This window comes from Chiloscyllium punctatum, chromosome 48 (genome assembly GCF_047496795.1).
Source record: "Chiloscyllium punctatum isolate Juve2018m chromosome 48, sChiPun1.3, whole genome shotgun sequence".
Classification (NCBI taxonomy): Eukaryota; Metazoa; Chordata; class Chondrichthyes; order Orectolobiformes; family Hemiscylliidae; genus Chiloscyllium; species Chiloscyllium punctatum.
Genome location: NC_092786.1, coordinates 42,777,617 through 42,792,428, shown reverse-complemented (window position 1 = coordinate 42,792,428; position 14,812 = coordinate 42,777,617). Strand labels below are relative to the sequence as shown.

Here is a 14,812-nt window from a genome sequence, read left to right as displayed (position 1 = left end):
AGCAAGTATCAGTGTTGAAAAGTTTTTTAAAAAAAAATTACACAGGAGCAAAGAAAACATATCAGATGATAATCCATATCCTGTGAACTGGCTCGTAGTGAATCATATTTGCAGGAGACAGGGCAGTATGAACGAGGTTAGCACTCTGATTTGACTTGTTCTGGGGAAAGAATAAAGTAATGAATTAAATATTTAAGGTAAACAGTTGTCACCACCACTGTACAACATTGGTACAACATTTGGTACAACATTGAGAATAGAATTTCTATGTTCTGCAGTGAAAGAGACATTCAGTGATGTGACCACTGTTTCAGTTCTGGAACAGTTATATAAATTGACTGTGTACTCAGAAACACACATGTGCATGCACACACCTTGATTCATTAATACATTGCAGGGTTAACTGTTTATGGTGCTGATAAATTAAGGTCAGTGGTGAATGCGAATAGTGCCTGTTAAAAATTGAAAATGTTTTGCATTATGACAACATCAAAATTAGTTAACAGTGATAAGGTTTTCTAAGATTGCAAAGGGACCATGATCAAATGGGTCAATGGCCTGAAAAATGACAGATGGAGTTCAATCTGAATAAATAAGAGGTGCTGCAGTTTGGTACAACAAATAAGGGTAGGACTTATACAATTAATGGTAGGGCCTTTGCGTAGTGTTGTAGAACAGAGGGACCTAGGGGTTCAGGTATATAATTCTTTGAAATTTGCATCACACAGAGACTGGTTTAAAAAGGTGTTTAGCACACTTGCCTTCATTACTTGGTCCTTTTGAATATAGAACTTGGGAAGTCAGGTTGAGGTTGTATAAGACATTGGTGAGGTCTCTTCTGGGATAATGTGTCCAGTTCTAGACACCCAGTTACAGGAAGGATATTATTGAGCTGTACAAGGTTCAGAAAAGATTTACTAGGATTTTGCTAGGAATTGAAGGATTGAGTTCTAAAGAAAGATTGGATAGGCTGAGATTTTTTTTCACTGGAGCATTGGAGGTTGAGAGGCGACCTTATAGCATTTTATAAAATAATGGGTATAAATAGGGTTAATGGTAATTATCTTTTCCCTAGGATGGGAGATTTCAACACTAGGGGGCACATTTTTAAAGTGTGGGGGAGAGATTTTAAAAAGGTACAGGCAAATCTTTTGCACAGATGGTAGTTTGCATGTGGAACTCCTGAGGAAGTGGTGGATGTGGGTATAATCACAATGTTTAAAATTCATTTGGATAAGTACATGAATAGGAAAGGTTTGGAGGGGTATGGGCCAGAAGCAGGCAGGTGGGACTAGCTTAGTTTGGGATTATGTTCAGCATGGACTGTTTAGACCAAAGGGTCTGTTTCTGTCTGTCTGACTCTGACCTTACAGATAAATATACATCTTTCCCCATTTTACACTGGTCAAATATGAGCATGGTGCTATTGTTTATTTCACCAGCAAGCCTGCCTGCTCAGTGCAGTCAGAACGAATCTAGAAGATGGTAAAATGTCATTGACCGCATCGTTAATGAAAATGAATTGATGTGATATCATACAGAAGAAAACTCAATCACGAAGTAAGTTCATTTGGCCTATTGCTGTAGAACCCAACTTCTGCTTTAGCTGCATTTTGAATATTCCTATTTTGCTTCTGGCACAAGCCAGGCAGATTATTGGAAATATTTATCACTGAGTTTAAAAAAAAATGATTTTTGAATTTATAATTAAGTTTTCAGATTTTATTTTTGTTTAATTCAGTGAATGGTTTAAGTTACAGCTTAATGACTTTCTTCATAGCTTGTTGAGACTGAGCTTTTTTAATCTTGCTCTGTAGAATGTTCTTTATTTATTTCATTATTCCTGCCATTTCACAGCAGCAAAGCCTTAAGCTCCAAAATTGCTTTCACTCAAAAACTTGGTATGAGTTCCACAAATTGAACAAAGGCAAACAAGGGGCAGCACAGTGGCTCAGCAGTTAGCATTTCTGCCTCACAGCAGGGACCTGGGTTCAATTCTACCCTCTGGCATCTGTCTGTGTGGGGTTTGCACGTTCTCCCCAAGTTTGTGAGAGTTTTCTCTGGGTGCTCTGATTTTCTCCCACAGTCCAGGCTAGGTGGTTCAGCCATGCTTGAATAGCCAATAGTGAACAGGGATGTGCAGGCTAGATGGGTTAACTATCGGAAATGCAGGGTTACAGGGAGAGGGAAGGGGATGGGTTTGGGTGGGGATGCTCTTTGGAAGGTCGGTGTGGATTTGCCGTGCTAAATTGCCTACAGTGTCCAGGAATGTAGGCTAGGTGGGTTAGCCATGGGAAATGCAGGGATTCGGGGACCAGATGCTGTTCAGAGGGTCAGTGTAGACTCGATGGGCTGAATGGCTTGCTTCCACACAGTAGAGGTTCTGTGTTACTCATGTTTTTGCCATTCATAAATTCACAGTGAAGGTTATTCAGAATTGAGATGTATGACCTCGCAGCGGTCACTGTGTTCTTTCTCATTATCACAAGTAAAACTGAGTGCTGTTCAACAGGCAGAACACCATACAAAATATTTATAATGTTTCACATTGATATGTATCGTGTGCAAAGGTCCATGGTCTCCTGATTTTGCGGCGAGTGATCATGTTCAGTGCATTTACCCCCTACTCGCATTTATATTTTACAGGGTGTGATTTACAGACTGTCAAAGCAGATTTCACCATTAGTGACTGAGACCTCTGTGAAAAGGCAAACAATGGTACACATATTTAACCAGTAAGATTGAAGAATCCTTTTTAAGCAATACAACGAAGATGATTTATTTCAGCCCATTGTGGCTAAAAACATGGTGGCTGTGTCCACTTAAACATGGGAGAGGATGCAGGACGGTCACAGAAATCTCAGTCAAAGACCGGCAAAACTCCCACTCTCTCAGCCCAATGTGAATTGGGCCCTTTAATGAGTTAAATGACACCAGTTACTCCTGTGCCACGGCAAGTTAATGGTGGCTCAGGGATCATGGATAAGCTTTCTCATGCCTCCAGAATGATTTTCAGCAACTGCTATCAGGTTTGTCTGCAAACTACAGGTTGCATTTCATTTTCAAAGACACTCAGGGCCTGATACAGGGAACATCGAGAAGGGGATTTGTAGCTGAAAATCACCTCCCTTCCCTTTCTTCCAAACCCAATGTCCCCACCTTTGCTGCGGATGCCTTCTCAATGACTCAAATCCAGAAGTGGTCCCCGATAAACATTTTACAGTATTCATAGCAGCAGCAATGTTCCTGGTTGTCCTGTTGGCAATGGAAAGTTGCCAGCTCTTTCCTCTGTCAGGCCTCAGAAACAAGAGCTTTCCCACTGTTCTCCATATAGTAGGTGTGACCAGTGTTACTTGCATAAAATTCCACCCAGAATATTAGCCAGCATGTGGGAGCTAGAATATTTAATTCATGTAAGGAAGTAAAATGAAAGGTGGGAAAGAAAGCGAGTAGTTACAAGAGATGAAAAATGTTTAACCAAGTTGTTTTAACCTTTTTACATTTTAAAAAAGAAACTCCCCGGTGATAATTAAAGTCTGATAGGATGACACCACATTTAAAATTTAATTTTTAGTGCTAGGTATGTCAATTGGTAGTAATTAAGTCTTACCATGCCAATAAAAATGCAGCTATACATGAATAGATAAGGAGTATATTTGTATATCCACTGTGTTTAGTGGATATCTATTTTTCTAACTACTGCAACTTTGTGCTCTTCGTGTTCTTAAATGCAGTGTTTGTCCAATGGTTATTGGAAAAGGCATCAATCAGGCAAGATTGTATAGTTCAAAGGTCAACTCGAATTCCGACAGAAGTAGTTTATTTTCCAAAATAAAGGAGGAAACTTCTGAAGTTAGACACTAAAGATGTTATTTTATCATGTCCTCCAGTTCTTGTAGTGAAAATGGGCTGTTTGCACAATGGAGAGTGTCAAGTGTCCTTTCTCCAGGGCTGCACAGGAGTGGGCAAGAATCTGAGAGACAGACAGCTAGAGAATGTGGCTTCTCTTGGAGCTTGCTGCCCTGTTCAAATTGGACATCAAAAGCAAAGTGACTTCAAAAGAATGTGGCTTAAAGATGTAATGATATTCAAAAAGAATAGGCAGTGATAAATAGTACACAGGAAATGCTGTTTCACATGGTCTGGATTAGAGAGATGAACTGAGTGAGTTTCTTGGCATTGCAACTTCATGATAAACAGGACAATAATTCAGATTTTGTGTGCAGTTTAAAAATATATTTGCACTTGAATGAACAAGCCCAGGCTATAATTTGTGCATCTTTGAGTGTCTCTTGCATGTTTCACCTGCTGATTCCATTCTCCCTGCCTCCTGTTTGATGCTGTACTGGTGTATTGACATTTTTCCCCTAAATCTATCTGCTGCTCCCTTGTGTAGATGTTCAGTTCATTAGCTGGCTGTGTCCTCCAGTCCCATAGCTCGGAAGTCAACATGCTCTGGCCATTTCTGGTCTCTTCAGCATTTCCAATTTTCTTTGCATCCCTATTGGTGGCCATGTCTTCAATTACTAAGACCTGACGTTCTCCTTTTAATCTCTCCTCATTTAGGAAACTTCTTAAAAATTTACACTGCCTTAAGGTAAAAGACTTCCATGGTGTTTTCACAGGAGCCAAAATTGGAATATATTACTGTTCCTTTACTGTCTCTTGGTCAAATTGCTGGAACTCCCTCTTCAGCTCTGTGGATGTACCCACATCACAAGGGCAGCAACTGTTCAAGAGGCAGCTCACCATCACACACTCTAGAGCTATTAAGGATGTACAATCAATGCTGACCTAGTCAGTGATACACATATCCCATGAACACAAAGCCCTAATATCTCATGTAGTGTTACAATACAATGAAATCAGCAAAAAAAGAGTCATTTTGAGTTCAAAACATTAACTCTTTTTTTTTTTTCTAATTTGCCAAACCTGCTAAGTTTCTTCAGTACTTCTGTTTTTATTTCTGATCTCCAGCATCTGTAGTACAATGCTTCAATTTTTGTTTATTTCAGTCTTTGGTATGCTTTTGCAGTGTTTGTGCTACTGTTCACCTCCTTTTTCTATGTGCTACAACTGGCTTGCCTCAGCCCGCATAGTTTTACGACATGTTAATAGAAACTGAACATTTATAATTTAAACCCAAAAACTCAAACAGCTTGCCATACTAAAAATACAGACACTTTTTTTGCAATAAGATGCCATTTTCTTCAAAGATGTCAAGTAACCCTGTCTCAGGCCCTTCCCAGTGTTTACTTATAATAAGTTAAATGCTTTGTATTTTCTGGAGCTGTGATGCCTTCTGCTTCCTTCTTTAATTAATTTTAAATTTAAACATTCCCTAAGGCCTCTGCCATTTTCATATTTCTCCTCCCTCCTATAGCCAATGTTCTTTCTCCCTTGCATCTCTGTTAGAATTCTTACAACACCTCCACCCAAAATGGATGCCCAAACTTAATTTGTCCCATACAGCAATTTCTTTCCAACCCCATGGCCCCTTCCTTTCCTTTCCCCTCAGTATTCCAGGCACTTGAATTCCAAAGAAAAGTCATAATGGACTTGGAACATTAGCTCTGCTTCTCTCACCACAGATTTTGCTAGACCTGCTGAGTTTATACAAGCCATTCTACTATAATGGCATTTTGTTAACAAGAATTCGCTATAATTTGGTTGACGAATTGGGGATACTGTTTCTGAAGCACAAACTTTTAAAACCTGTGTTAGCTGTAACACCATTACATCGCCAATACTTTAAGCACTGTTTCTAAAGCACAGTTTTTCTATAACATGGGGTCGCACAAGAATACATCAGTCGTGTTAGAGAAGAACTACCTGTACTGCATTTGTCTGTTTTTAATTTGAATTAGTTGCTCACTCAGTGATTTCTGCATCATATATTTATCAATATGCAATTTTTTATTAATTCCGGGATTCTGGGCTTTGCTGGCTGTGCCAGTATTTATTGCCTATCTCTATTGTCTTTGGAAAAATGGTGGTGAGCTGCTCCCTTGAACTGCTGCAGTCCTTGGGTGTAGTGACACCCAAAGTGCTGTGAGAGAGGAGTTCCAGGATTTTGATTCAGTGACACTAAAGGAACCGTAATTTGCTTCAAAGTCAGAACGATTGGTTTGGAGGGGAACTTGTAGATAGTGGCATTCCCCTGTATCTGCTTCCCTTTTCATTCTAGATGCCATTTATGGATTTGAAAGGTGCGGATTGAGAGCCTTGGTGAATTTCCACAGTGTGTCTTATAGATGTTACTACACTGTTGACATTGTGTGTCAGTGTTGGATCAAGTGAATATATGAGGATGTGGTGCCAACTGGGCTGCCTTCAGAATGGCATTGAGCTTGCCCTGGAACTCAGACAGGGGTTTCAGTTTTGAAGAAGTCAGACTGGGCTTCACACATCAACTCTGTATCTCTGTCCACAGACTGCCAAACCTGCTGAGTTTTTCCATCACATTTTGTTTCAATTTGAGATTTCCAGCATCTGCAGCAATTTTGCTTTTATTTATATGTTGTTAAAAGGCACAGTTGTGCTCAAAGTTTGCTTTTGCATTTCACAAGCAATTTATTAAATTTAACAAACTTGTTTGCAGTATGAGGAAGTACAGAATCTTCAAGTCTGTAGGAACAGTACCTTGATCTTGCTTTTATTGTTACCAGAGTGTGTCTGAGGGTGTGTCTCTGCATTTATGAAGCACATTTCCGTTGATGTTGGAACAGACCTTGAGGTTTTGCATCTGTTCTGGAAAACCACAGAGTGCACACATTTGTTCAATGTGTCAACTGAAATGAATGCCCACAATGTTTCCTGAGGACAAAATATTCATGGAGATTCATTTATTGTATTCTGCAGCAATAATAAATGTTCAAAATATGAAGCAGATCAAGTGAGCATGGTCTCCGTTAGAACTTGCAGCCTTTAAATTTGCTGCAGCGTTAACATGACCACAAATTGGTAAAGGCAATTAATTGGCTGAACTGCTTTGAATACCCTGAGGATAGGAAAGGTTTTAAGCCGATTTTTTTTTTTTTAAATATATATTTAATGACTCCAGCTTGGATGTTACAGTGAGGTTAGAGTCAGTTGTATTTAAGACAATGCAAACTCCTTCACCGGGATAAACTTTTGTTTGGTAACCGCTGAATATTAAAATTGCAAATAGAGGAAAATAAAGTTGCCAATCCCATTAAACTAATGGTCATGACCTAAAGTAGTAATTGTTTCTCTCAGAATCTTTCCAGCACTTTCTGTTTTTGTTTTAGATTTACAGCCTCTGCTGTATTTTTTTTTATCATTGATCTTCACTGGAACAATATTATTGTGTTAGTTTCTGAACCACCTCAATTAACTGAGAATTTTATGAAACACTGGCTATGTTTTAGGCTGGATTTTAACTGTATGTGGGTGGGGTTTGATTGAATTAAAAACTCACCCAAAAATTAACATTTATTTCAAGAATAAGCAGTTTCAGACTTTTCTTCAACGTGCAAACAAACATAACCTCAGAATTTACTGACAGATACCAAAACCCACAAATTTATTTTTTTATAAGTCACTACAGTCCTGCTGTCATTAGACAGAGGCAACTGGTCATGGTTTAAACTGAGGGTCCTCACCCCTCAGCTGAGGGGAGAATTTGAGAAGGGGAATCCTTCATTGTAACCTCAGCTGGTGTAGGAATTGAACCCACACTGTTGATGTCACTCTGCATTGCAAACCAACTATCCAAGCTAGCCAACTCCTGATGTGTTAATTAATATGGCCAAAGAAAAAAATACTGAAGTTGCTGGAGCTCCGAAATAGAAAAAAAAACAAAGTGCTTGAGAAACTCAGCAGGTCTGGTACCATCTTTGAGGAGAGAAATTGAGTCCAGTTTGTGAGTTCATAAGAAGAGTCTTCTTGGAGTTGAAAGCTTCTGTTTTATTTGATTAACATGGTGCCAGGCATTCGTGACAAAAAACAGTTAATACTTTTCATTTTGGCAGGAATATCTTGGAATTTTACTGAACTGCTGGGAATGGTGAAGTTGTGTGCAGAGGGATAAAGAATCAGACGTTTCAGACACAGAAGTCAGGATACCCCTATATGTCGTGGAGTGTAGCACCAGCGAGAGGTTCCAGACTGATTGACTACTTGGCTCCCAGTTGAATGGGCATCAGGTTTGTGCAAGTGGAAGGCAAGGTGAGTCCACCCAAGTGGTTGGGCTGGAGGGCAGTTCATAAATGGAAGATAAGGTCCATCAGCTGGAATGGATCTAATTATGCAGCACTGTGAATAACAGACTGGTCGAAATCACCCACTTTGTGCTAATGCTGGAGACAGATTCATAACTTTTTCATTTACAGTGTATTTCTTTTAGTCACGGCTGCCATCCTGTGGCTTTATTTGATATAGCAACTAATGCCGGTCGGTCCTGTCTATGAAATATATTTTCAATACCTTTTATAATTAGTTATTTTAATAAAGATGCTTCATATTAAAAATCTTGCGTCCATGAATGCTTCCTCCCTGAATAGTCAGGGTTCAGTTTTACTTCCCCCATCTCCGACAAACTAGGCCCCAAAGAAATTTCACTGGCCTTTGCTTCTAGAGTTAACTTTGTTTTAATCGGCACCTTAAGCGAACCGGTGTTCTTGATTTAGCGGCAAACATTACATACGCAGCTCAACTACTGTAAATTTACAGTACTATCGCCATCTCCGCAATATCCGACTAGCCAGTCGAGGGTGCGAGTGAGAAGGCTCTCTGCTGTTAAGTTTAATTTAAGGCAAATTCGCATTTTATTTAAATAATATATGCTGCAAATAAAGTACAAGAGTTATGTTTATACACCCTGCATTACATTTCTGTTACTTAAGTGTGTTTTCATGGACCTATTAATCAATCGCCACTCTCTTGGTCCTATGGTGCCGGTTAATAAAAAGTTTGCTGTAGTTTTTGTACGTAGGGCTGACTGTAAGATTTTAAAATGAACCTCAAATTACAATTTCATGCCCTAGTGTCATTATACCCAACCTTGCAAAACACTCTCAGCCACACACAGTAGTCTTCAGTCACATTGTGTAATGTAATGGAAGATCAAACTATTTTAAAAACCAGAAAGTGAATCTGAGACGTTGAAATAACTACCAATTGATGTGCGCACAAAGAGCTGGCACAGGCTAGTAGTCCTCTTTTTGCTGCACCATTCTAAATTTATTTTTAATTTATCAGTTCAGGCATGTTCAGAGATTGATTAATTCCTTGCGAGAGTAAGAATTTAGGGATGGGGGGGGATTGTGGGTAAGTGGCATTGAAATGCCCAATTGCCATGATGGAATGGCAGAGTGGACTCAATGGGCCGAATCACCTTATTTCCACTCCTATTTCTTATAGTCTTATGGTCTTATGCCATAATCTGTAATCGGTGGTACTTGAACCCTGAACACCTGGCCCCAGAGGTAGGGACAATAACACTGCATAACATGACTCTCTTTGATATCCGCTGGACTGAAATCAGGTATAGGCAATTATCTGTTTGGGCCACAGGTGCTTTTTAATGTAGATTTATATAACTCGATTATTATCACAAGTGTTTGGATAACTGATATGGTTTACAACCGTAGAATTATCTTGGTGTTAACACCATCATTCTGCACGGGTTACTAACATAAATCCCCCACCCCCAAGGGCACAGAGTTCTCCAGAATGACTGCAGCCTCTCTGCAGATTGGACCCACTCAATTATTCTGCATCCCACTTTAACCATCTAAGCTAACCAATTTCCTTTACAGAATTATTCTTCAATGGCATTTGAGACCACCCTAGCAATCCAACTCTTTGAATGAATTACCTGAATAACACAATTTTTTTGCTGATTCCTACAGCTCTATTCATATAAGAAAACAGTGCAAACTTTGAAATGTTGGTGCGATTACTGAAAATTATGAAGTAAGTTTACAGTTATTCTACAGGTACACGGGTGGCACGGTGGCTCAGTGGTTAAGATTAGAGTGGTGCTGGAAAAGCACAGCAGGTCAGACAGCATCTAAGGAGCAGGAATATCGACATTTCGGGCAAAAGCCATTCATCAGGAATGAGGCTGGGAGCCTCGAGGGTGGAGAGATAAATGGGAGGGGGTGGGACTGAGGGGAAAGGTAGCTGACAGTACAATAGGTGGATGGAGGTGGGGGTGAAGGTGATAGGTTAGGGAGGAGGGTGGAGCGGATCGGTTGGAAGGAAGATTGACAGATGGCACAGGTCATGAGGATGATGCTGAGCTGGAAGGTTGGAACTGGGGCAAGGTGGTGGGGGGGGAGAAGAGGAAACTGGTGAAGTCCACATTTGATGCCATGGGGTTGAAGGGTCCCGAGGCGGATGATAAGGCATTCTTCCTCTAGGCATCAGGTGGCAAGGTAGTGGCGATGGGGGAGGCCCAGGAGCTGCATGTCCTCGGCAGAGTGGCAGGGGGAGTTGAAATATTCAGCCACGGGACAGTGGGGTTGGTTGGTGCAGGTGTCCCGGAGTGGTTAGCACTGCTGTACGTGCTGGTTTAGGTGGACTGACCATGCTAAATTGCCCATACTGTCTAGAGTAGGCAGATTAGGTGGATTAGCTATCAGAAAGGCAGGGTTAGGGTATGGGTGTGGGTGGAAAGCTCTTTGCAGTATCAGTATGGGCTCGATGGGCTGAATGGCCTGCTTCATTAGTGTAAGGATCCTATGATTCTATTCTACACCAAATCTGTGGAGCGTGCTTTGCAATTGGGGAGTAGCAGTGAAGTAGTAATATCACTGGACTAGTAATCCAAAGGCCCATGCTCATGCTCTGAGCGCAAGTGCTGCTATGAAGTTGCTTCAAATAGTTTTTTTGCACTTGAGTTTGAAAGACTGAAGATCTCTGGAGTTTTTTTTTCAAAGAAAAGAAACTTTGTTTTTAAACAAGGCATTTCTTGGATTTCATAATGTTCCAGATAATTACCAGTCTTGGTTACTTGGGGTAAACACCTGACTGTGTTTTAGATTAAATTAGATTAGATTCCCTACAGAGTGGAAATAGGCCCTTCAGCCCAGCAAGTCCACACCAACCTCCGAACAGTAACCCACCCAGACCCATTTCCCTCTGACTAATGCAGCTAACACTATGGGCAATTTAGCATGGCCAATTCACCTGACCTGCATATCTTACAACTAGGTTTTATGGTTGTTCTGTTTGAACCATGTTGGCAGGCTTGGAATTTGTATATTACAGCTGAGGAAAGGCTCGACTAGTCTCCTGCTTCAGAAACACTTTTGCTGAGGGAGCAGGGTGGAAACTGATTGAAAGAACTTCTTAATATGGTATTTGCTGAGCAAGATATCTGCCAAGATTCTAGAGACCAATATGCATGATTAGGATCTTTTTTATATGTACAAAAGCACTAGATAGACAGACTTTGAAATATTCTATACCCTACTGTATTTTTCCTTCAAGAATAGCTATTAATAGCAGGAAAGCATTTTTTTTAAAACATCTCTGCAGAGAGAGAAAAACATTGGTTATCATTGCCTGAAATGTGTGTTTTGGTTTACTTAGACGGGTAAACAAAAACGTATATTTTCATGTTCCAAAGTGTGTGTGTGTGTGTGTGTGTGTGTGTGTGTGTACCAATTCTGAAACCTTATGGAATGGCTTTTGTTTTATAATAAATTAATATTTTTATGCTTATTGAGGAAACCTCGTTGTTAGATCTTTTCATTCTAAGTCTGATATAGCAAAAGTTTAATTGCCCAGATCAAGATTTGGGTAGAATATTTTCCTTTAATGTTGCAATCTCTGGAGCATGGGCCAAATGCAACACTTTGCTTCTCCCAGCTCAGCTGTAACAGGGTTCAAATCCTTAGGGCAGCTGATGGTAATTAAATTAAATTAATACATTGGCAATATAAGTTAGAGATGGTGGCCATAACAATTATTGTCAATTGTTGTAAAACCCACTTGACCTTTACAGAAGGAAATCTGCCATCTTTATCCAGACCAACTTGTGTGTGACTCCAGACCCACAGCAATATGTTTAACTCTTAATTGCTTTCTGGCTTGCGAGATCATTTAACTAATGACCAACAAATGCTGACTTGTAAATGGCACCCACATTCTAAGACAGAATGAAAAAAGCTAAAAATGTCAACGCCAGGTTATAGTTACCACATCCAAAAGCTAATGCTTCCAAATAAACCTGTTGGACTATAACCTGATGTGTGTGATTTTTAATTTTGTACGCCCCAGTCCAACACCGTTATCTCCAAATCATTAAAAAAAAGCTGGCAGTCTGAAGTTTTACTGGAAGTTATACCCTGTATTGAGGCCACCAACAAGGAACGCAATGTCTGCTCCCTCTGAAAGTGCTACACTTTTACTTCAGGAGGAGAAGATGAGCAACACTGAGTAAACTGGTAGGACAGATTTTTAATCAATAAGGGAGTTGAGGGTTATGGTGAAAAGGCAGGAAAGGGGAATTGAGGGTTATCAGATCAGCCATGATCTTATTGAATGGTGGGGCAGACTTGATGGGTTGAATGGCCTACTTCTGTTTCTATATCTTCAACATTCCCAGCCAACCCAATAAACGCAAGCATTAGATTACCCACTTGAATGGAATTATACTGCAACCAGCTGAAGTTTAACATGATGTGAGAGAAGTGTTGAGGAGTCAGATCAGGACATGATTCCCAAGATATTCCGTCATTTCGCATTGCAAACCATCCAATATCCCTTCACATCAGTGTAGCAGTTTTAACTGCCCTGAGGGCCTATGGCTGTCAAGGTCAAGATCACTATTAATGTGAGGAAAATAAAGAGGTTACACATATGTGCAGTCCTCAGTGGGCTAAAAAATGATATGAAGGGGAGAGAGATGATGCTAGCTGGATCAGTAATGTTTGCTCCTTTTTATTTTGTTTCCTCCCTAGGAGGTGCATTGACAAACAAACGACTGTGATATACCCTGTTGTTAATTGAATATTTCCCAAGACTCCATAATCAGCTGTGGTCACAAACTAACAACAGCTCCAATTATCAGGCACTCCCCTTAATGGGCTGCCCTGGAAAGAGAGCCCCACAATCTGACCCAGCATCATGTCTCAAATGTGCTTCAACTCCAAGTCAAATTCAGAAGAGGAAAGAGAGAAGAAACATTTATGTTTATACAGCACTTTACACATGTGCTCGATGATAGTGTTTTAAAGTGTAGTCGCTGTTGATGTATAGCAGCTAATTTGTGCACAGTAAGCTCTCGCAAATAACAATATGATGCTGATTAGATAATTTTGACGTTGTAATGTTAATTGAAGAACATATACTGACCAGAGCATCCGGGATAGTTACTGTTCTTCATTGAGATTTCTCCGATCCACTCCAGCATGGGGGCATGGGCATTCATTAACATAGAACCAAAAGGCAGCTCCTGTGACAACATTGCACTCCCTTTGTACTGTTCTGGAGAGAGTAGTGAACACAGAACTTTGGCATGCAGAGGGTAGAGAATTACAACTGAGCTGCACCTACCGTTATATGAAGAATGTGAGAGCGTACTGTAAATGATTCCCTCTGTCACAGCACAGCACTGAAATGACATCTCCAACTATGTGCCTGAGTTTGTATTACAGGATTGTTATGGAGCAGAAGGTCGTCCAGCCCATCCTTCCCTCACCAGCTCTCCTGAATGAGCAGTTTAATTATTATGTTTCTGCTTTTCCCTATAACACTGAATATTGTTTTTCTATTTAAATAATCATCTAATGCCCTCCTGAATGCCCCAACTGAGCATGTCATGTCATCAGGCAGTGTGTTTCCAAGCCACAACTATGTTTTGTGTAGAAAAGCTTTGTTTTTCTTACATTGTATTTGGTTCTTTTGGGACACCTTCATGTTCTTGATGCTTCTATGTTTGCAAAAGTTTCCCCGATCCAACCCTTCATGATTTTTAAAACTTCCATTGAATCCGCACTCCCTGCTCACCACGCTCTTTCTAAGCTTGTTGCCTTCTCTCTGGGCGTGTGTTCAGAATGATGCCATCTTAGCACTGCTGCTCTTTTTTTAACCTTGCTACTCATTCTCTCAGCTCTTTGTACAGAATGAAGCTAATCCACGCGCTCTGTGCTGTTTTAAAACCTGCTATCTCCTCTGTCAGTGCTGTGTTAATTAAACAACTTCCCACTCTGCATGCTGTTTTTTTTTAGACTCGCTGCCTTTTGTTGCTGTGTTCAGAATGACAGCCCTTATGTACATATACAGCACACCCTTTACATTAGTACCCTTTTATTTAAGACTCTCTGCTAGTGCCAGTGGTGTGCTAGAGGTGCTTTTGTACAAGCCTGTATTTGAGCATTCATGTGCTGGGAAAAATCACAGGTAAGGAACCACCCACTAGTCACCCCTCCTTTCCAGGTGAATGTCTTTATCATTCTGAGTACTAGAGGCCAGTTAGGCAGCAGGCCAGTCAGAAAGAGACAGGACAAAAGGAGGACTCCCTGTTTTTCGGCCAGCCAACCACTATCTAAAGGAAACAGGACAAGAAGATTTCAACTATCCCGCAAGGCCAAGAATCACAAAACCAACTGTTAAATTATCAGCATTTCATCATCTTCTCCATGAATGAACCATAGAGACTGATGTTTCAATTCTTGGCTTTCTTTTGAATACACTTCTCATTTTCTAATCTGTGTGTATGTATGTTGCAGTACTATTTCTTCTTCTGTTTATTAACCAACAAATTAAGTCTTTTATAAACTTGAGAAAGCCTGGTCAAAGTTTTAAAAATAATTTAAAGCATTAATTCATTTACTGA

The 14,812-nt window shown here is 40.2% G+C and overlaps 1 long non-coding RNA gene across 1 annotated transcript in view; it reads left to right on the top strand.

The window, feature by feature from the left end:
* Positions 1–9,253, top strand: part of LOC140468939 (uncharacterized) — a 35,481-nt gene extending 26,228 nt beyond the window's left edge. The window contains exon 3 of the long non-coding RNA XR_011955890.1: positions 7,995–9,253. This is a non-coding gene — a long non-coding RNA (uncharacterized lncRNA). The remainder of the gene's footprint in view (positions 1–7,994) is intronic.
* The last annotated feature ends 5,559 nt before the right edge of the window (positions 9,254–14,812 follow it).